This window comes from Uloborus diversus, chromosome 2 (genome assembly GCF_026930045.1).
Source record: "Uloborus diversus isolate 005 chromosome 2, Udiv.v.3.1, whole genome shotgun sequence".
NCBI classification, from domain to species: Eukaryota; Metazoa; Arthropoda; class Arachnida; order Araneae; family Uloboridae; genus Uloborus; species Uloborus diversus.
The window spans coordinates 156,590,476-156,614,956 of NC_072732.1; the positions used below are offsets into that span (position 1 = coordinate 156,590,476).

The 24,481-nt window shown below is 34.0% G+C and overlaps 1 protein-coding gene across 2 annotated transcripts in view; it reads right to left on the bottom strand.

Moving 5' to 3' along the window:
- Positions 1–16,216, bottom strand: part of LOC129217443 (nucleolin-like) — a 79,603-nt gene extending 63,387 nt beyond the window's left edge. For both annotated transcript variants that reach the window (XM_054851743.1, XM_054851742.1), the window contains exon 1: positions 16,141–16,216. The gene's annotated coding sequence lies outside the window, so the exon portion shown is untranslated. The remainder of the gene's footprint in view (positions 1–16,140) is intronic.
- Positions 16,217–24,481: the final 8,265 nt, after the last annotated feature.

Genomic DNA, 24,481 nt, shown 5'->3' on the forward strand with positions numbered 1-24,481 from the left:
TACTCATTGTTTTTAGGTAAAAGGGCTGTTATCGCTGTATTGAGCTAGTAAAATTAACATGTTTATAAATCACTTTTTCATAATTTCGAATGATTGCAACTTTCAAAACTGAAATTTATTTACAGTTTTGAAATAAATTGAGAAAAAAAAACCCATTAAATCCAAAAAACATCGCTCAGAGTACATTGTGCTAAGTCGCCTAAAGTGGTAGACAGAAGCCACGTTTAGGATCAACCCTTCATTTGAGAGCCTGGAAACCCTGTTCAACTTCTCCAAGAGAAAGTTGAATGAAAGCTTGAAGTTGAACGGGTAGGTTGAGCGAATTTCGTTACGTGTGATATGGCCTTAAGCTGCTGTCATCCGTTGGATATTAAGGCCATCACACGTAACGAAATTCGCTCAACCTACCCGTTCAACTTCAAGCTTTCATTCAACTTTCTCTTGGAGAAGTTGAACAGGGTTTCCAGGCTCTCAAACGAAGGGTTGATCCTAAACGTGGCTTCTGTCTACCACTTTAGGCGACTTAGCACAATGTACTCTGAGCGATGTTTTTTGGATTTAATGGGGTTTTTTTTTCTCAATTTATTTCAAAACTGTAAATAAATTTCAGTTTTGAAAGTTGCAATCTTTCGAAATTATGAAACAGTGATTTATAAACATGTTGATTTTACTAGCTCAATACAGCGATAACAGCCCTTTTACCTAATAACAATGAGTAAAAGCAGGCCTGGATCTGTAAGTTTTGTTCCCCCCTCCCCCGATAAGAATTGTATAAAAACATGGAAGCTTTTCTTCACTATTTTTTTTTAAATTCAATATTATTATTTGTTTATGTTTTAAACGGCTATTTTAATTATCAGACAAAGCTTTTTTTTTTTTTTTTTTTTGACTTATTTTGTTTTTGAGGGAGTTTGAAATTCTTAACTCCTGATTTTTTTCCTCTCATTTTACGTATGAGTTCATTACAAAATCAATGGACCATAAGAAACTTTTTACAATAAAAAATTTTGTTTTATCCATCTTTCTGGGTCTAATAGCAAGTTTTTTTTTTTTTTTTGCAAAGGTTGGTAACTGTTATGTAACTATTACGTTTTTTACACTTTGATTAGTCTTGCTGTTTTTCATAATATATTTAAAGGTTTTTTTTTAATAATTTTATTTGAAACGGACATTTTCGTGGCTCATATTAAGGTAATTCTATGTATTTATTTCACATTTGCTGATTTTCCCAAATAAAATCTTTTAATTATCCTGATACTTTACAGAAATTCCCAAATGTGTTTGCAACGTTGAAGGTTTAAGTGTATTCGTTTATCTAAAAAGTTTTCCAATTTCTTGGGTCGTTGCCCTGACCCCCCAACTGCGGGCATGTAGATCTGGACCTGAGTAAGAGTCGATATTTATAAATAACTTGTCTAATTATGTAAAAGCTGTGATTTTTAAACCAGTAAACTTGTCTACCACTTTAAAATATGTGACAAAATTTAATAACAGCAGTTATAAATCAAGTAAATGGACATTTCTGAGTTATTACTTTTAAACACTTATCTGCCCAAAACCTGACTAAAAAAGTTGTATTTAGTATGAAATTGCTACAACAAATGATTCTCAGTTTAAAGTATTTTGATTTCATACACTAGAGGAAACTTTTCGACTCTTTTGGATTAAAAAAAAATATATGTTTAGTAAAAAATCCCAAACAGAATGTTGATTCAACAAGCTGCTTGTCTGTAGAATGAGAGAGATGAATAAAAGAGCTACTATTAGTATAGGATAACAAGTAATGGAAATAGCAGTATATTGAATAGTAACAATAATAATGACTATTTATTCCTTAATTTTTTTTAAAGCTGAAAGTGAAAGGCAATGCATACATTTGTCTAGTTTAATTTTCAAACTTTAATAAAACTTGGATCTTTAGTCAACATTTACATTTATTCCCACTCTAAATCTTTTCTCCTCAAACCATGCAGTGATAAAATACTAATTTCAAATCCTTTTGCACACCATGTCTATTTCTAAGTTTGGAATGGATCAATTCAAAACTGGAGAATATCCTCTATTGATGCTGAACAGGGGTATATTGTTTTGTCTAAAACTTTCCCATCATACTTTTGCTGGGACATCCTGAATTGAGAGATAACCGCTACAAAAGCTATTAGAGTTGGTATTTAAGTTTTTGACACTTATGTCTTTGGTTGTATCAAGCAACTATTAGTTCCTCTATAAACAGAGAATATTTATATTAGAGAAAAAATTAATAACATAAAAAAAGTAAATATCACCATTCAAAATATTTAGATACTATTATACTTAACTATTGAGTTCTGATCAACTTAGTTTCATTTTTACTCAAAAGAAAAGAGACATTGCATAAATCCTTTCCCAGAAAGCCTTTTTGATTGATAAAATTAATTGTATCTAATTGTTACAAATGAATTAAGTTATTAAAAAGTTTAAAACAAAACTACTTTGAAAACAAGCTGTATCTGTTATCCACAACTACTTTTACAGTGTAACAAATTTACAAGAAAATTTATCAATTAATTTTAATCAAACTTATTAATTGAACTATTAATTTTAATGATATAATGTGAAATAATTTTTCAGCATCAGGAAACCATATGTGTTTATAAAAACTATCAATGTCAGTATTGGAGTTTTTAACAGGTCATTTCAAAAACAGGTTTTTTTTTTTTTTTTTTTTTTTGGCAAAAACCCAATCTCGTCTAAGTATTATTATTTTGCTATTGAATGTACACCAAGTTTAGTTGTTAAAATAGAAATCTTTTTAGCAATGCACAAAAAGTAGAATAACAAAATTTTCTACTTTTATATATACATGCTACTGTTTTTATATGAAACCTCTGTACATGACCCATTCTATTTTATCTTTCCAACACATGCACATAAAATTTATTACTTTAAAAAAAAATCAAAACTTAAATTTTTAAATAGTGAAGAGTATAAAGTACTTATTGCATAGTTTACAAGTTACATAGAACGCAAGAATACCAACTTTTCTACTGATTTAGGCAGGTTTGTACTACTTTTCATAGTTTGAAAAATTGGACTTAAAATGGTTCTATTGATTTAATTGAGTCATGCAGGTACATTCAATTAAGTAAGAAATTGTGAGTTGTTTTACTTTTGTTCTCTGAGAAGAACAATGCTTCATAGATGTTTTTACAAAGCATACTGAAGGAACATTATCTTTTATAATATATACCAAGAAAGAAAAAAAAAATTAAAAAATAGTTCATTTTTTTCTAGTATTCTTTAGAGAAACTGACACATAAAATTTATACATAAATTTTATTTACAATAAATTCCATACACACACACACACACTCATATGTATTAATACATAATTTCAATTACATTTCAAAGTTCAACAATAATTAACTTCGCCCTGGAACAAACAGTTTTTGACTGCAACCTCTATAACTGCATCTGTAAACAATAACTTGAAATTCTTTCTCACATAATCTAAAATTAAGAAAACAAATTAGACAAGTATATATAACATGAATATTATACAGGGAGGAGGACAGGCAAAGTACCCCCTAGCTTTTATGAAATGTAAAATCAATGTATTTCCGTAAAGTATAGGCATGGTGTGTGTGCTGTTTTTAAACAATAAACATGTTATACCAGACAGCCCGATTATCATATCCAGAGACTACAGTTTCGTTTTTATTGGAACTCATCAGTCCAGAAGAGCGAATAACCGAGCTGGAGGCAGATGTCATCTCAGCGATAACATCTGCCTCCAGCCTCTGAATGTGATAACCGGGTGTCTGGTATTTTATATACAGAAGAAAACTTAAGTAAAAGATGATAAATTGTAGCAAAAAAAAAAAAAAAATGTGTTGTTATTAATAACAATTGATTTATGATGTGTATATACTTAAATGTTTAGGACAAAGGAGCTAAACATTTATTTCATTTATTCATTTGTTTTTTTTTTTGTGCATAATTCTATTGCATGAATTTAATTTGCTAAAGAAGATGAACTTTTGTTTCTATTAAATGTTTGGAAAGTGAAGCTTATCTATGAATTAATATTTAACTTTGTGTATGTGTAATGCAATATTTGGCCAATTTTGATGCACTATAACTCTGACACCAGTTGAATCTCAGTCACCAAATTGTAATCATAGGTTCATATAATAAAACGGTGCTACCTGCTACCTGTATCAATTTCATTGTTTTTCACTCGGTCCCACTTGAAATAATTTGCTTTAAACTTTGCGAAAATGCAATATTTGGCCAACTTTAATGCTCTATAACTCTAGTACCAGTTGAGTCTCAGTCATCAAATTGTAATCATATTTTCATGTCATAAAAAAGGTGTTACCTGTATCAATTTCATAATTTTTCACTAGTCCCTTTTGAGATATTTTACTTTAAACTTAGTCAAAATTCGATTTTTTCCATTTTTGAAAAAGTTTGCAAAAATAAAAAAAAAAGAACAAAGTTCTTAAGTTTAAAATTCCTACAACAAGTAGTCCTATATTATATCTACAGAAGAAAAAAAATATAGCTGAGACTCTCCTCCTTTTACTAATTTTGTTGCACTAAAACTCGTATTTTATGCTAATTTTCAGTTTGTAATTGTTATTTTTTTTTCTTCACCTTTCTCACCATTTAAATAATATTTTGCAAGCAAATCGTATCTGGGGCATCCTTCTGGTGATGGATTTTGTTTTGTCCTGATAACTGTAAAATTGACCGAGTCAGATGCATTTACGTAAAACTTGTTTTTGGTCCAAAAATGGCAACTAAGCAAACTTAAAGTAGTGGGTTAAAAAAAAGTATGAGCTTAAAAAATTTTCTTTTAACACTTTTGAACTCACCTAGTAGTGAGAATTAACTAGTAAAAAAATTAGGAAAATCAAAAATGTCGAGCAACACGGCCTGGGTGATTTCTACGGATTGACCCATTACCGTTGCTCTTGCTTCAGATTGTTTATAAACATTCATTGATTTGGCAAGATTGCACACTACGAGATTGGCGAATTTGGCAAGGAAATTCTTACGACGACTTTGAACTAGAAATTAACCTTTTAACACAATAATAAGGTGGAGATTTATAAAATATTACGTTTTATATTTGTTTTTGACGAAAATATAGTACTAATAACTCACCTGAAGTTATTCTAGCAGTTTATTCCATTCCTTGCACACGCTGTTGATGTTGTTACAGGCTGTTGATGTTGTTACATGTTGTATTTTGACGTAACAGGTCAGAGGATTGCTTCCTCCTGATTGGCTGAAAGTTGAGGTTGATCCAACTTTTTTGCCGAGAAGATAAAAAGTTGAATGGAATACGTTCAACCTCGGAAAGCATAGCACACGGGGATTTTCCGGTCGGAATTCGCTCTCGCGGTTGAGTCGAACCGAAGTTGATCGTCAGGTTGAACGAATTTCGCTACGTGTGATATGGCCTTTAGGTAACAAAATAAAACTTCTAATGTGGGCCCTACTCAACTTCCTTGTACTGTACAGGTCCATGTTGAACGAAGGTTGGTTTGCTTCCCAGGTATGGAGTGCATAGAAGCTGGTTAAATCAACGTAATAGGTGTATGAACCTGCTACTTAAATCAATTTACGAAAAGCGTAGTATCAGGTTCATTGATGTATGAAGTCTTTGTAAACAAGATTGGATTGCTAGGGATGGCCTGCATCTGAGCTCTACAGAGGTCAAAATGGTTAGTAGTTTGATTTTAGGGGCTTCGGAGTCAAAAAACTAAGTTTGAATGGGGGGGGGGGCATAGTTCAAGCATCAGGTATCGAGAGGCAGAAATGTTTTTGGGTATTACTAGAAATGGAAATAAAGTGTCGAACAAGAATAGTAATTTTAAAATTTGTGATTAGGTAATTTCAGGGTGTTGAATAAAAGCAATTTGGGCATGCTAAAAAGTTTACTATACTAATGCTCGAATTTACTATACCAATGTTACGGCTTCTTCCTTTTACGTGCAATGTTCGGCTTAATACTTTTTCTGTTTATCGTCTGCGGTTTATATTTCTTTTTATGTATGGCAACAGCGAAGAATTGGAACGGAACAGGTGGGAGTTTGTGAATAACAACGTGGTAATTGAATATGTTTTTTCTCGCCCTACGTCGGCGGAGAACTGTTTTATGTTATATTCAATAAAATATCTTCCTTTATTTAAATACGTTTTGGAATTAGTTAATGAAGTTTAGAATCATTGATTTATGAGATTTTCTGAGTGAATTGGAAGAACATAAAATTATTGGAGGCACCCGGTGAGATAAGTGATTTATACTAAGATAAGTGCTTTATTCTAAAATTCTTTATTCTATTTATAAAATCTGTTAAGAAGATAATTGGATGTCTTGAGAAGATTTAAAGCTGATATTTTATTTACTTGTATTTATTGCATAAGATCATTTTCCGATGTTTCATGAAAATATTATTGAAGTATTAATTTGATTTGTAGAATATTTTACGGTTAATATTTTGATGAGTTCTTATTGAGGATTACACTTAATTTTTTGGAACTGATGCTGATTTGATATTGGTTTATGCGAGATGTATAAATTTATTTGAATTAAGAATTTGGACTTTAATTCGATTACTTTCGATTTAATATTATGGAAGGGGCAGATAGAACTCAAATAATAGCTTCTAGAGGAAGAATTAAAGCTTCTGTAACAAGACTTGAGAATACATTTAATGATATAAATACGAAAAATGAAGTTTTGATACGTATTCAAAGGTTAGATACTTTATTTACGGAATTTGAAAAACTTGATGTATTATTAGATGATAAAGATTCTGAAATAGCAGAATTTGAGGAAAAATATTTTAGATTAAAAGCTCAGTATCAAAATAAAATCGAAAGCTTTCATGTTCCGTCTCAGATAAGAGAAGTACAAATTAATGGTGGTGGTTCTACTGTAATGCAAAATGCGGAGACAAATTTAAGTAATTTCCGATTGCCAAAGCTAAATATTACGCCTTTCTCTGGCAATTTTAATGATTGGATAAATTTTAAAGATCTTTATCTTGTAACAGTTCATAATCAAGATTCATTATCTAATGTACAAAAGTTTCAATATTTGAAAGGGTTGCTCACCGATGAGCCAGCGTCTTTAATTAAGCATATTCCCTTATCTAACGCTTCATATTTGGAAGCATGGGAAAAACTATTGGATAGGTATGATAAAAAGAAGAAAATTGTACAGTCTTTGATAGGAACATTTTTAGAACAGAAAGGTATCTCACAGGCGAATGATACAAATTTAAAGAACTTTATGGATACAAGTGATGAAATTATTAGAGGATTGAAAGCTCTTGGTGAGGAAGCATCAAGTAGAGATCCTTGGTTAATTTATTTAATGCTTCAAAAACTTGATACAGAAAGTAGAAGGCTTTGGTCTTCTGAGACTGCTAACGTAGACTTTCCTTCCTTGAAATCATTTTTTGATTTCTTGAAAACAAGATGTTCGTCTCTTGAGTTAATAATGAACAACGAGTTAAAAAAAGTAGAACCAATGAAAAATAATGTTGGTATAAAAAATCGCTCAGATGTCAGAATTACTAAAAATTGCATTAAATGCCATGGATTGCATCCCTTGTTTAAATGCGTGAAATTTAAAAGCATGGATTTTAGTGGGAGAAAGAATTTTGTAAAGCGAAACCAATTGTGTTATTTGTGCTTAAATTTGCACAGGGTAAAAGACTGTCCGAATTCACATTTAAAGTGTATGCTGTGTCAAGCAAAGCACAATACATTATTGCATGAAAATATTAAGGGGAATACTGCTAGTGTTTCTGAATATTTAGTTGAGAAAAAAAGATTTCAAACTACCGTAGAAGAAAATGACAATCCACGAGAGAGTTTTTCACCTGATTGTGAACTTGTCTCTAACAACGTAAATCGGGGTGTTATTTCCAGTACTTCTGTAAACAATACTAGAAGTGTTTCTTTTCTTCCTACTGCTCAAGTTGTAATTCAAGATAGTTCTGGAAAATCTTACACTTTCAGGGCTTTGCTGGATTCAGGATCTGAGTGCTCATTCATCAGTGAGAATTTAATGAATGTGTTACGATTAAGAAGAAAAAATGATAGAATTTCTTTGACTGGGATCGCTGAAGTATCCGCAGGTCAAACTCGAGGCTCCGTAATGCTTGACATTGGGTCGAAATTTTCTAATGAGCGCATCGAAGTTAAAGCATATATTTTGAATAAATTAACTGCTCAGTTACCATCTGAATTTTTGGATTTAAAGGACTTAGGTTATATTAAAGCTATCAGTAATCTTGCGGACAAAGAATTTATGCGTCCGCAACCAATTGACATTATTTTGGGTTCCGACTGTTTTTTCACGATAATGCGAAATGGTAAAATTGTTGGTTCGAAGAATGAACCCATTGCCCAAAATACGATGTTTGGATGGGTTATTGCTGGAAGAATTCTTCGTATGACATTTCGTCTCCCATTGCTCATTCGCATTTTATTAATGTCGAAGAAAACACAAATATAGATGCAATTCTTCAGAAATTTTGGCAAACTGAAGAATTACCCGTGAAAAAGAGACTGCTATCCGAAGAAGAGGAATTTTGTGAAACTCATTTTCAGACTACCTTTAAAATTAATGATCAGGGTCGATTTGTTGTCAAGTTGCCAATTTACAAAGATAAATCATTGTTAAGAAACTCTAAGAAACTAGCTATATCGAGATTATTTGCAATGGAAAGAAAATTCAAAACTGATAAAGAGTTTGAAGATGAATATAAAAGTTTTATGATTGATTATGAAAAATTGGGACACATGACACGTGCTGAAACAAGCCCTGACTTTATAAACTCTGATACATACTTTCTTCCTCATCATGCTGTTATCAAGAATGATAGTGTTTCTACAAAACTCAGAGTTGTTTTCGATGGTTCATGTAAGCCACCTGATTCACATTCCTTGAATTCTATCTTGGCTGTTGGTCAAACAGTGCAACCAGATTTATTTGCTATTCTCATGAGGTTTCGTATGAATAGAATAGCATTTTCAGCAGATATTCAACAGATGTATCGGCAAATTCTTGTTGATTTTGCTGATCAAGATCTACAGAGAGTTGTTTGGAGGGAATCGGAGAGTTCTCCAATTAGTGAATTTCGATTATGTACTCTTACCTATGGTACTTCGGCAGCACCATTTTTAGCGACGCGAGTGTTGCATCAAATTGGTTTAGACATTGAAAACGAAGATCCTACTGTATCATCTATAATTAAGAATTCTTTCTACATTGATGACTTAATGTCAGGTTCAAATTCGAACGAAGAAGCTATTGCAACAATCAAAACACTTTCTGAAGTTTTGGAAGCTAGAGGATTTCATTTGAGAAAATGGCGTTCTAATTCTCAACAAGTACTGTCTGATTCTTTGCCTACTTCACCCAAAGAAGTTCAAAATTCAGAGATTCATCCAGATGAGTGCTCTAAAGCTTTAGATCTCACGTGGAACTCCTTAAACGACTGCTTTGTTTTTAAAGTTAATTTCAAATTTGAAGGTACTATTACAAAACGAACATTTTTATCGCAATCAGCTGAGTTATTTGATCCGCTTGGGTTTTTATCACCATGCACTATTTCTATCAAAATATTTTATCAGCAGTTATGGCTTTTGAAATTGGACTGGGATAGTCCTCTGCCTCAAGAACTTGCTACGAAATGGGAAGCTTTTCAAAGGAACTTTGAGCAAGTGTGCTACATTCGCATTCCGAGATGGATTCAAACAACTAATAAGAACATTATTCTTCATGGTTTTTGTGACGCCTCAGAATGTGCTTATGCTGCTGTCATCTATGCAGTGCAGCCTCGTTCTGATGAGGAGTCAGAAGTAATTATTTTGACATCTAAAAGCAAGGTTGCTCCACTGAAGTCTGTTTCAATTCCCAGACTTGAATTAAATGGTGCTCTGTTACTAGCAAGATTGTATTCCTCGACAAAGAGCATATTTTCAGACTGTGATATCTCATTCCATGCATGGACAGATTCTCAAGTCGTTTTAACCTGGCTGTCGTCTCCTCCTCGTAATTGGAAACCTTATGTTTCTAACAGAACTTCTGAAATTTTAGACTTAGTACCAGTTAAAAGTTGGTCGTTCGTCCCAACGAAGGAAAATCCGGCAGACATTGCGTCCAGAGGATTAGCTCCTAAATATCTTCCGGATTGCATAGTTTGGTGGAAAGGACCTTCGTGGCTAAAATTAACTGAAGAAAGCTGGCCTAAACAACTACATAGAGCTGAAAATTCAGAAACTGTCTTGAAGGAGAAAAAGAACTTTAAATTTAGTTTCAATACTTCTGTTAATTGTAGTATCATTGATAACTTATTTCAGAAATTTTCTTCATTTTCTAAAATTATTGATATATTAGCATTTTGTTTTAGGTTTATCTCAAATTGTAGAGTGGGAAATCGTAAGCGAAAACCAGGTATTTTGAGCAATGATAAGCCATTGCCACTGACTACATCTGAAAGAAAGCAGGCAGGTAAAGTGGTAATTTCTTATATTCAATCTGCGTACTTTAGCGATGAAATTAATTGCATCAAGAATGACAAGTCTCTACCATGTAAAAGTTCATTGCTAAGTTTATGCCCATTTATTGATAAAGATGGCTTGATTAGGGTGGGAGGAAGGTTGCAAAATTCGCAGCTGCCTTTTAGTGCTAAACACCCAATTATTTTACCAGCTCAGCATAAAATTAGTTCATTATTAGTTAAATATTTTCATATGTTACATTTTCATGCTGGTACTACTTTATTACTAGGTATTTTGCGCCAACAGTATTGGATTATAGGTGCTAGAAAAATTATCAAAAAATGTATTCATAACTGCGTTATTTGTTGTAGATATAGATTTTCTGTTTCAAAACAAATAATGGGTAATCTTCCTGTAGATAGAGTTACTCTTACTAAACCGTTTTCAGTGTGTGGGGTAGATTATGCTGGCCCAGTTAGTATTTTGAAGCATAGAGGTAGGGGTGCCAAAACTACTAAAGGTTACATAGCGCTATTTGTTTGTTTTGCCACCAAGGCTCTACATTTAGAGTTAGTTAGTGATATGACATCTGAAACTTTTATTGCTGCTTTGCGCAGATTTTGTTCCCGAAGAGGAGCTCCAAAGCACATCCATTCTGATAATGGTACTACCTTTGTCGGGGCTAAAAAACAGTTGTCAACTATATATAACTTTGTGTCCTCTATTAATAAAGATGAAAAAATAAGTTATTTCTTGTCCCAAATGAATATTGAATGGCATATGATACCGCCACTAAGTCCTCACTTTGGTGGATTATGGGAGGCAGGCGTTAAATCAGTAAAATTTCATATAAAACGGGTTATCGGGAATACAAATTTAACGTTTGAAGAACTAACCACTCTTCTGACTCAAATCGAGGCTTTACTTAATTCTCGTCCTCTCATTACACTTGATGATAGTGATTTGAGCCAGTTGAGCATGTTAACACCCTCACATTTCTTGATATTTGAAGAAATTTCTTCGCCTCCTGAGTATGTACAGGAAAGTAAGTTGTCACTACGCTCTAGATGGGATATTGTTCAAAAAATGAAACTTGGATTTTGGAAAAGATGGCGTGTGGACTATTTGAGTTCACTCCAAAATAAAAAAAAATGGAAAACTAAGGGCATTAATTTTGTTGTAGGGGATATAGTCCTCATTAGAGAGGATAATGTTCCTCCTTCTATTTGGCCTTTGGGGAAAATAATTGCTACCCATTCAGGTAAGGATGGTGTGGTAAGAGTTGTTACTTTAAAAACTGCAAAAGGTAGTTTTAAACGGCCAATTGTAAAATTGTGCAAACTTCCAACACATCAAGAATAGTTTCTTGATGGGTGGGAGTATGTTACGGCTTCTTCCTTTTACGTGCAATGTTCGGCTTAATACTTTTTCTGTTTATCGTCTGCGGTTTATATTTCTTTTTATGTATGGCAACAGCGAAGAATTGGAACGGAACAGGTGGGAGTTTGTGAATAACAACGTGGTAATTGAATATGTTTTTTCTCGCCCTACGTCGGCGGAGAACTGTTTTATGTTATATTCAATAAAATATCTTCCTTTATTTAAATACGTTTTGGAATTAGTTAATGAAGTTTAGAATCATTGATTTATGAGATTTTCTGAGTGAATTGGAAGAACAACCAATAAGTTTAAAAGTTATAAAGTTAGTTATAAAGTTTACTATACCAATGCTTTTTAATTCTTCCATCTTGTATTAGGAACAAGATGGAAGAATTAAAAAGCATAATTACCGATGAGAAGTTGGATGATATTGGAATTACAGAGACATGAGCAATTTGATGCGGATTTATCACATATTGCTGGGTATATTGTTTAGACAAGATAGGATAGAATAGGCAAAAGAGGTGGTGGGGTTTTATTTTATGTTAGAGACAATTTCATTCGCAATGAATTGGTCATAAATGATAAACCTACTGATATTGATATGGTTCGGCTGAAGTTGATGAGCAATAAGGGCAAAAAATTGCGCTTTGGGAACATTTGTAGGCCACCTAATTTAAGTCAGGGACAAGATGAACAGATGTTTCGTATTATTTGTGACATGTCCAGTAAGGGATCCGTCGTCATAATGGGGGATTTCAATTTTCCGGGTATTGATTGGAATAATTTTTATCCTACACTCCTGTGTGTGAAAATTGCAACACCACGAAGGACTTAAGCGAGTGAGCTGAAAGTCGCAGGAAATGTAAAGTAGGACACGATATGCAAATGATTAAAATTGCAGACCGGTAGCGCAAGCGTATGAGCGCCCTCTGAACGGCGGATCGAACCAAATATAAATTGACGATTTTAGCGAGGCGTGTAAGATTATCGGTGGTTATATGCTAGAGTAAACGTTAACTGAATCTTTACTATGCCTCTTCGAGCGAAAGCGAAATTTGAGCAAATTTCGGAGTTTGAACGGGGCAGAATCGTCGGCCTTCGTGAAGCTGGATTGTCTTATCGTGCAGTAGCCGCTCGTTTGCAGCGTAACAGCAGCACAATCATGCGTGTTTGGAAGCAGTGGACGGACGAGGGTCGGACAGCTCGGAAATCCAGGAGTGGACCCCGAAATGTGACGTCAGCTGGCGATGACAGACACCTGGTGCGTATGGCCCTGACGAACCGCACAGCTTCTTCTAGACAATTGGCAGCGCAGTGGTCAACAGCTACAGGTGTTTCAATGTGTGCTTCATCAATTCGGAGACGTCTGCTGCAGCGTGGGTTGTGCGAATGGATTCCTTTATACAGGATTCCTCTCTCACAAAACCATCGTCGCCTGCGGCTGCAATGGGCCAATGTGCATAGGAGCTGGCGTGCTGATTGGCAGCAGGTCGTCTTTTCTGACGGATTCCGCTTCAATTTAAGGTACCATGATGGCCGAATTCGTGTCAGGCGCCATGCCGATGAACGGCACTCGGCACATTCCGTAGTGCATTATCGAACGCCACAGCGGACGAACACCCGGAGTTATGGTCTGGAGTGTCATAGCATATCATGGACGATCACAATTGCTACGAATTGTGGGCAATTTGAACAGTACTCGATACATAAACGAAGTTTTACAGCCCCAAGCTATTCCTTTCCCGCAAGGATTGGGGCTGTATTCCAGCAGGATAATGCCAGTCCACATGTCGCCAGGACTGTCAAATCCTACCTTGATTCGCAGCAGATACAGCTTCTTCCTTGGCCTGCATATTCCCTGGATATGTCACCGATTGAACATGTGTGGGATTTCGTTGGGCGGCGTCTCGCTCGTGATCTTCGTCCTGTTGCTTCGACAGACGAACTTTGGTTGCGCATACATACAATATGGAATTCTCTTCCGCAGGCAGATATTCAAACTTTGTTTCACTCCATGCCGAGTCGTGTAGCAGCTCTTATTGCGGCGCATGTTGGCCACACACAATACTAACTTCTATCCCTTTTTATTGTTTGTTTGGCTTGAAAATGTAGTCATTTATTTGTACCATAACCACTCAACTGTGTATTAAATTTCATTCAACTATGATGTTTCCTTCATGGTGTTGCAATTTTCACAAACAGGAGTATAGTAACGGCAGAGAAGAGGAATTTTTTTAAGTAATTGGTGATTGTTTCTTAGATCAAGTTGTTACTCAGGGGGCTCAAGGGAAGGCGATTTTGGATCTAGTTTTCTGTGACGTAGGAAGTTCTGTTCAGGGGTTGTTGTGTGTAGGGGATTATATCGGAGATAGTGATCAGTACAGCATTAGGTTCTGGATTGAATTTCAAGTGTGCAAAGTTGAAAATTTTATATTTGTGCCCAATTTCAGAAACACTGATTTTGTTGCTCTTAGGCAGAGCTTGAAAGAGGTTTTTTTTGTTAGGATTGAAAAATAGCGACGTAGATCAGCAGTGGCTCAGGCGGGCCTCTGCAGGTAAGCCTGGCTTTTTGTCCTAACATTTCTAAATCGGACCTTGTCTGTAAAAGCCTTTTAAGCCGATATGATTCACAGGAATAACACTTACAAAACCTGATAGTGATTGAGAAAAGTCCTTAAAAAAAAGGTTGCTAAAAATTAAAAGTTAATTCGTAAGTAAATATTCTATTTGCTAGATCGTGCGGAAGATTATTATTTTTTAATAAATAAGTTGCAAAATAATTTTATTGTGTGAATTTACTTCCATTGAAACTATTTTGTAATATTTAAGGACACAATTTGGTTAACCGCCTGTATAACGTTTTTTCCCCGTCAATCCCGCAAAAAAAAAGCTAACTCACAGATACAGTTAAGACTAAAAATAAATGAAGTATTGTGAAAAAACATCATTAATGTAGTTTTATATTTTTTTCGATGCACCGCCCCCAATAACCCCCTTAACACACTGCAAATAAACAATCCTTACTACATTTGTTCTCACCCATACATCTTTTTCTCGTTATGAATGTTTGAGAGAAAAGTTAACAGGGCCGATGAGAGGCCATGTCAGCCTAGTCGAAAACTAGGGACCCGACTCGGATTCGGAGTAGTAGAAGTTTTATGAGGAAAGGAGTCCCGATGACCAAACTGACAAGGGTACCGCCTTGGCTCTCGGCGGTACTGAAAGTTGAAGTACAGTACAACCTCCGAATCTCTCGGGACGGGAAAAAATTTTGAGATATCGAGTTTTCGAGTTATCAAGGTTTTTCAAAAATTACACTACTAACTCTCACATTTACACACACGTACACTATATGCATTTATATATGTACTACTGGACCACATCGAATTACGATCAATAAAGTAGTCTTCAATATTTCACTAGATTTGAAATTTTCCAATTGTCGAAAGTGCACAGGATGAGATTTTGAAATGAACAAAAATTTCAACTTGGTTTTTTCACCTAAAAATTTAAAAATTCTAATTTTATCTTTAACCAGTAACCTCACATTCAAAAAGTTCTCAGCAGCCATTTTGTAGGAGCTAAAAAAGCTGAATGAAGAAAACGAGGAACGCATTTTCGGTTTTCGCTTTAAAACTGACGGACGAAAAATCGAACCCCTTTCCTCAAAATGGACAACATGTTGGGGACATCAAGGGTTTCGAGATAAGGAGGTTCGAGATATCAAAGTATCAAAGTTTGACTGTACTGAATTCAAGACAAAATCGAAAAGACAACGCAAAGATAGTATATTGGCCTAATAATAGCAGGTTAAATTTAATTTTCAAGAAAAATGTTTATGTTACGTTTTTGATAAAGAGGACAGTTATGAATTGAATTTTTTTTCTCCCCAAAAAACTTGTATTTTTATGAACGCTAATTCATAATTTGCAATTATGAAATGGATGCAGATATGAAATCATCTCCGTAAAAAAATTATAAATATATTCCACAAAGTAATGATTAAACAGAAATCACGTATTATAAAAGATGTGTACATTAAATAAGAAAAAAGATTCATCTCTATCTCTGTTTATCTATTACTTAAAATAAAACATTCTATGGGGGAAAAAAAAAACAACAAAAAACAAAAAACCTTTGAACACTGTAAATAAGTTAAAAGCTTTTTTTAAAGCAGTTTTCAAAATATAGAATTGATTGCTCAATTCACAATCAATTCGTATTTATGGAAACTACGGTAATTACCTGTAGGCATCCCAATGAGGTGCAAAACACGAAGAGACTGGAGACTGCACGTAAAAGATTAAAAAAATCCAGGAAGTTTCACAGGATGTTTCATTGCATACATGTACTCATTCTTAGTAAAACTTCACATTCATACGAGTCTTCGAAAGAAAAAAAAAGATAGAACGAGGAAAAACACACAATACAGAACGGATGGGAGTGGGGGAAACTACAAAATATCAGAAACTCATCTTTCTTACATCAGCAGCTAGCCAAGTAGCTGATTTCTGTTCATTTTGATTCTAAAAATTTGGACCAATGAGAAAAGAAAAATTTTTTCAAATAAATTCCAATGTTCGTATGCGACATTTTGATTGACAGTATGACGCATTACAAAGCGTTTTTAAATGGTATTACAGTGAAACCTCCCTTAACGGACACTCCCGAATAACGGACACCTCTAATTAACGGACATTTTTGCAAGTCCCAGTCCCTCAATATAGGCCATTCCATGTAATTCACTCTGAATAACGGACAGTTATTTAACAAAAAATTTCCCTTGCGATTGCAGCACTTCCATTTTTTTTTTTCTTTTCACAGAATATCTTAGTAACTTCTTGCCTTACAAAGCTTTTCATCCTCCAGAACTGATATTGCCCCCCCCCCGGCATTTCCTTATCACTGTTTCTTGGAATTAAAAGGGTGGTAATGGACAGAAGCAGCGATTGGGGCTTAAAAGTTGGGGGCAGAAAAAAATAAAAAAAGAACTAAAAGACATGGTACTTTTTGCGAGCAGCAAAAAATGAAAAAGAAAAAAAAAAGTGTCATAATATTGTTACGGCTAGTTTTGAGAGTATTGAAACAGATAAGTGAAACCTGATGTCAATCTAACAATTAACGTATGTTTTTCTTTAGATTTTAATGAATTTTGTACACAATAACTAGTCAAAAGTTAAGATAAAAAAGGGGAAACTGGGTGCTTTTTCTAGCTGGGGCTCTCGGGAGATGCAATTGAGCAGACCGGCGCTGGTAGTAGTCGGCTTTATGGCGCCGTGGTTTCGTTGGGTTGTTTAATTTTTAGATATGAAAAAGATTTGCCCATATTCAAGGTCATATTGCCAACTGTCAATCATGCAATAGTGATACTCCAGATAAAATAAATAAATTAACCATAAAAAGTAGAGAATTTTCGGAAGCACTGAAATACAGTAAAGAATTGAAAAACTTTTTCCTGAGCAAAGGGGACACTGAAAGACTTGCTAAGGTAAATATTTATGTTAAGAAACAGGCTTGTAATGCAAAAAAGAGATGTCAAACTGTTTTAACTGATTACTTAATTGATTAAATGCTTTTTAAGACAAGTGTGTGCTGTCAGTATACCTTTATTACGAAAAGACAGATTAATTACTCTTGACGTAAAATGTAGTAAACCTTTCGCAATTGTTTCGATTGTGTTCTACAAAGGAAACAACAGCCCATTTTGAAAAAGGTAAATTAAGTAGTTCCTAGTAATAGCGGACACCTCCCAATAACGGACAAAACTTCTAGCCCCTTGACTATCCGCTATTCGGAGGTTTCACTGTATTTTTTTATAAAAATTACCTTACTTCAGCAAACATAATACTTAAGAGTACTATTTTCATTCTATATTTTCTTTGAGTTTTATTAGTTGAATTCGCAATATAAATAAACTATATTAGGCGCCGCAATCAACTCTAATGTCTGCTAAAAGAGGTTATAACAATCAAATAACTTATCAAAGAACTTATTATAAAACAAGGTAGTGTTAAAATTTGATCAAAAAGGAAAGTAACTATATGTTTCGACTATGAAATTAGTTACTGGAACGAGTAATAATAAATGGGTTTGTTGAGAGAAAATCAAACATTTCGATTTTTTTCAGGAGAGGAGGGGGGAGGAAAGGGTATTAGGGTGGTTCAAAAATACATGTAAAAAAATAAAGTTTCTCCTACCGAGACACCTCTCAATATTTTTAGACTTGTGGCTAGAAAAATATTGGAAGAATTTTAGCTTCCTATTTCAACTGAAAGAGGGTGTTCAACCCCCTCCCCCAAACTTCTATAGTATGGGGAAGTGAGTTAAAAAAATACATCGAGCTGAAAACACAATGCTACATATTATAATATACACTAGAAATATGCATATACATTGCAAAAAAACAATTATTTACAAAAAAAAAAAAAAAAAAAAGCAGCTGGGGAAATTAAATATTTCTCAATTTGAGACATTTTCTATGCTACGGCCAGGGCCGCGCTGTCTCTATCACCGGTATTCTCCACTCCGGTTAAAACTCGGACCAAGGGCTTCTCGAAGCTGAAAAACTACTCTATTCTCCATCCCGGTTTGGCGTTAAACTCGATCACAGAACCCTGACGGAACGCCCACTTCCAGAGCTCGGCTTGTAATAGGAACTTCGACGGTTTAAAACTAGATTTCCTTCCCATCATTCCTTTGTGAGCAAACAAAATGGACGACGGCCGTTTGGATTATTTTGAGCGATTTGCAAATGCTAGAAACTATTGATAAAACATTCTTGATAGAAGCAAAGATTAACTACAAAATTTAATCAGAATTAACATTCGTTATAGGTGTTATCAAAAAGTAAGGCCGAAAACATTAATGCAATGCTCAACAGAATGGTGCAAAAAAAATCATTTTTTTTTTTTTTAAATTTCCATGTCACTGTAGCGCGGAAAAGTTGCGATTGGTAAGAAAATATTTTTTTTCTTTTTTGAAATCTGATTTATTTCTGCCGCACCGTTTTTTCGTATTTTAAACTTTCGCCTCAATTAACAACAAAAACGTTACAAAAGAATACTGCATGAAAAAATAACTATTTGGGGGGAGGATTAGATGCCACTTCTGAGAGAATATCTTAGAACACTTTCGTCCATTACAAACTATCCTTTATCAAATAATTTCTCGAACACGAAAACTTATTATTTTTTTTAATGCAGCATTACTCCAATTTTAAAATGCTGGTCAAAGAATTTTTAAACCGCTTATAGTTTTTTAAACAAATTCTTCCCTGACTTATAGTCATATAATGTCACAACGGAGCTTTAATAACTGCTAAAGTTTTTATAGCATATATAATAATAAGTTCAGCATTTAAGCATAAATCGAACTAGCATAAACCCAACTCTAAACCATTTATTAATAACTCGCATTCCATCAATATTCAATGTTGCCACTCACATTGTAACAATACTACATCTCTTCTTTTTTTTCTTTCTTTTTTTTTTAACTCAAAACAAACAAAATTTTAAAACAAATAAAAGTATACTTATGTACAGTTCTTACGTGAAAATATAGTCCTGGTGCCACTTAGGTTTTTGTCTATGTCGTATCGGTCGTGGTAAGTTTGTAGACATTGTTGATGTTGAGGCGTTTGGATCTACCATTAATGTAGATCGATCTTCCTGTTCATCTGTTGTTTCATCTTCATTTACGTCTTCAATACCAGCTGCAGTTTTCGGATTTTTTTTTGTATGACTGATATATTTCTTTACATGAGTTATATTTCTTCGGTAGCGAACTCCGTTTGGATCTTTTATAGTAACTGCATTTCTTTTTCTTCCAACAACAGTCATCGGTATTGGTTTGAACGTAGTTGTCAATTTATTTTCTTTCTGTTGCTTCATAATTACTATGTCTCCTACATTAATGTTACTCTCTTTGGCTTTGCGTTCTTGATCTGCATATTGTCTTCCTTTATCCTTAAGAAATTTATCTTTATCTCTGATTTCATCATCTGTGAATTTTACAGTATTTTCTCTTATATCAGGTAGCTTACTTCTGATTTTTCTTCCAAACATTAGTTCTCCAGGAGGAACACCGGTGGTAGAATGTGGTGTGACACGATACGCAAAAAGGAATTCTTGAAGTTCATGCCTCCAGTTTTTTCCTATTGCATGTGCAATTCTCAGTCTTTTCAAAATCGTTCGGTTTTGCCTTTCAACTTGGCCATTTGCTTGTGGCCATAAAGGAGTTGTATGATGATGCTTGATACCCCTTTCTAGTAAAAACTTCTTGAAATTTTTATCAATAAATGTCCTACCGTTATCAGTCATAACATGTTTTGGAAAACCATACCTAGCAAATATCTCTGTCACTTGATTAATTAAAACTTGTGCATGTAAGGACCTTGTAATTAAAACTTCAAAATATCTACTATAATAATCCACAATAACAAGCAAATATTCTCCTATTGGTAGGGGGCCTAAATAATCCATCGAGATGTACTCCCATGCCTCTGATGGCAATTCAGTTCGTGTCATTGGCTCAGGTGGATCTGGAATAGTAACCAGTTGACATCCATGACAAGATCTCACGAATTTGTCTACGGCTTTGTCCATGTTGTACCACCATACTTTGCTTCTTAGTAACCTTTTCATTACTGTCATTCCCATATGACCTTCATGTGCTAATTCTAAACACTTTCCTTGAAGATCCGCTGGGCATACAATTCTTGTACCTCTCAACAGAATTCCATCGATTTCACAAAATTCATCTTTTATTATCTCATAATGTCTCTGATCTTTAGCCCAATTGTTTGTTCGTAAACTGTTCTTTAATTTCTGAAGATGGTGATCTTTATTTGTAGCAATTTTTATGTCTTCTAATTTAAGAGCTATGGGCACATTAACTTCAACAATGTTACGTATGTAATTCTGCTCTTCGTTAGATCTTGCTTCATCTTCTACCGATTCAGAAATATCCAATAATCTTGATAATGGATCTGCAATATTTGTTTTTCCAGTCTTGTAAATGATTTTGTACGAATAGCTCATCAGCCTTAATACTCATCTTTCAATTCTTGCACATGATCTATGACGAATGCCAAATATTGTCTGCAAAGGCTTATGATCTGTGACCAGTTCAAACGTTTTTCCAAATGTATAAATGTGAAATGTTTCACAGGCCCAAACTAAAGCAAGAGCTTCCTTTTCTGTTTGAGAATATCTTTTCTTCACACTACTAAGTGTTTTACTTGCATAGCGAATGATTCTGGGTCCTTCCTTCTGAAACTGGACCAACACTGCTCCGAGTCCTACCGGGCTAGCATCACAGTAAATTCTTGTACGTGAATCTGGATTATAAAATCCTAAAGTTGGCGAGTTGGCGATTATTTTCTTCAATTTATCAAAAGCTTCATTTTGTTTCGGTCCCCAGTTAAAAGATTCATCTTTTTTCGTTAGTTTTCTTAAAGGCTCCGCAATTGTTGCAAGATTCGGAATAAATTTTGCAGAAAAATTGACTAATCCTAAAAAACTTCTAACTTCACTTACTGTTTTGGGGCATCGAAAATTTTCAACTTCATTTTTATTTTTCACTGTTGGTTGAATACCTTCTTTGCTAATGTGGTGATTTAAGAACGTTATTTCTTTTAATCCAAATTTACATTTATCTTTATTTAATGTAAGTCCTTTTTCTCTTACAACATTTAAGACATTTTCTAAATTTTCATCATGTTGACTTTTATTCTTTCCATAAACAATTAAATCGTCCATATAAATGCAAATTCCTCGGCAGTTCTGAAATGTTTGAGTCATTACTCGCTGATACATTTCTGGTCCACAATTTACTCCAAACATTAGGCGTTTATAACGAAATAAACTTAAATGTGTACAAAAAGTAGTAATGTTCCTCGATTTTTCTTCGAGTTCAATTTGATGATATGCCCATTTTATATCCAGTTTACTAAACACTGTGCTACCATTTAGTTCGTGCAAAACTTCATCAATTAGAGGAATAGGAAATCTTTCTCTTTCTATATCTTGATTTGCAATTCTCATGTCTACACATAGTCTCCACTTTCCTTCTTTCTTAGGCGTAACGACAATAGGTGATACCCATGGAGTTGGACCATCAACTTTTTCAATTATGTCATGTTTCAACAAATCATTTATCAACTCTTTCACGTGTGATCTTAAATTGTATGGTAACCTTCTTACTGGTTGTGAAACCCCTTTTGCATCATCTTTAATTGGAATTTTTAATTGAAAGTTCTTTAATTTACCAATGCCTTGAAACACATCTTGAAACTTTCCAACATCTTCACAACTTGAATCCTTCTCTTCAGAAGAAATATTTAATTCATTTACATTGTATCCTAACCTCAGTACATTAAGTTTAATAGCAGTCTCTTTACCCAATAACGAGCTTCCTTCACCTTCAAATACAAAAAATTCAACATCTTCCAACTGTTTACCATGCATTACTTTTATGCTTGCTCTAAAAGCACCCAATACTTTTAATGGCTTCTTATCTCCATAGGAATATATCTTCTTATCAACTAAATAATTTTTGCATTTGATTTTAGATGATTTTAATCTCTCCCATTCTTTTTTTCCAATTACATTACAGCTAGCACCTGAATCAATAATCATAGGTATCTTAACATTACCTACAATGCATGTAATATACTCACTTTTGCTATTATATGGAAGTGAAAACACAAATTCATTTTCATCTTCATTACCAGAAGAATTAAGATTTCTTACAACCTTTTCTTTCTCTTTAAATTTTTTCGGCGCTTTACATCCCATCCTCGTCGCCAAAATATAGCATATATAATAATAAGTTCAGCATGTAAGCATAAATCAAACTAGCATAAACCCAACTCTAAACCATTTATTAATAACTCGCATTCCATCAATATTCAATGTTGCCACTCACATTGTAACAATACTACAGTTTTGTTTTAAATTTGTGAAAAATGTGACAAAATAGCACTTTTGCCATTATTTTTATGAGTTTGGAGAAAATGAAAAAATGGTCTGAAGCAAAATAATCAGGAGTGCTCACCTTGGCTGGGGGAGGAAGGGGGGGGGGGTCATGGCGCAGAATATGCCATGAAATTTTTCGGGGAGGGGGTGTTCAAGGAATAGGTTCTTTTTTTAGAGGGTTCATCCAATTTGGGGGGTCTTTGTAGTGTTCGGGAGGGAGGGGTGTGCCCGGGCTCTTAGGGAGGGGGGGGCACCCCTGGAAAAATCAATTACTTTTCTTAAACAGTAGTACCTGTTGCAACTTTTTTACTCAGATCAATTATTGAAGTAGCAAGGTATTTTGTCCAATTGAGAGACCGAATTACATAAATCATTCCAAGACAGAAAATGGCAGAATGAAGCTGAATGTTCCACAAAATTTCAATGCGCAACACAATAATATCTAAACGAATTTAAAATTTTCTTTGTTTCAAATAATTATAAATAAAACGGTTCAGGAGATTTTTAATTGCAGAAGAAATTACTATTACTAGCTTCATGAACACATTAATGTGGAAAAATATTCTCAATGGATGAAATAACATTTGATTTTATGCTAGGGAATGTAAATATAGAAGCAATTAGAATGTGACTTTATTTTTGCATACAAACACGCATATAATTACAAGATAGGGGATGAGAAAGAGCTTTGAAAAACAAGTGATTGTAAAAATTAAGATGTGAATGATAACAAGGAATTTTTACATGGGCGTCCATATGCAAAATTTTAAGGGGAGGGGGGGGGGGGGCTCAGATATTTTCCACATGTTTTATCAGGATATTTTCCCGTGGAAACCGATTTCAGTACAGATCAGAGTGAACAAAACTTGACATTTTTACTTATTCAATAATGGCTGGAAAAGAAATGTTTTAGCAAAGAAAAAAAATACTAAAGCAAGGAAGTTCTAACTTCAAAGTGTGGGGGGGGGGGGGGGGGGGGCCTTGAGTCCCCACTTGCCCCCCTCCCCATATGGGTGCCCTTGAATTTTTCGATGATAAAAATATAAAATTATTTTTTCAACTTTTAAAAAGGACTGTATTGCTGAAAAAATAAGTTCTTCACATGGAAAACTAATGCAGGGCAAAATGCAGTTTATGAATTTGACCTGTGTCGTTTATATTAATAAGTTTATGAATTTTAAAGACAATAAATGTTAACAAATGTTTCACGAAATGGAACAGATGGAGGGGGGGGGATCGAGTTCTAAAGCATTGTAAAAAGTTTTTAATATTATTGTAAATTATTTTTCTTTTCTATGTTTTAAATTCTTTTCTTTCTTTCTTTCAAATGCATACACAATATAGTAAAAAATATTAAGCTTCTATCTATATTATTCAAAACTGTTTACCTCACACACAAGAAAAACGAGCTGATGTGTGCATCACATGACTTCCTTTTACACCAATTTAATGCTATTTCCCTATTATTGCAATTTTAATGGGATTCTCTCTCTAACTCTTTAAATATCACTAGCAATGGCCACATTGAAAGCAGATTTAAAATAAAAAAAAAAAAAAATCGCCAAATTTTTCGCCAAGTTGGCGACAAAACTTGGCAACCAAAAGACTGG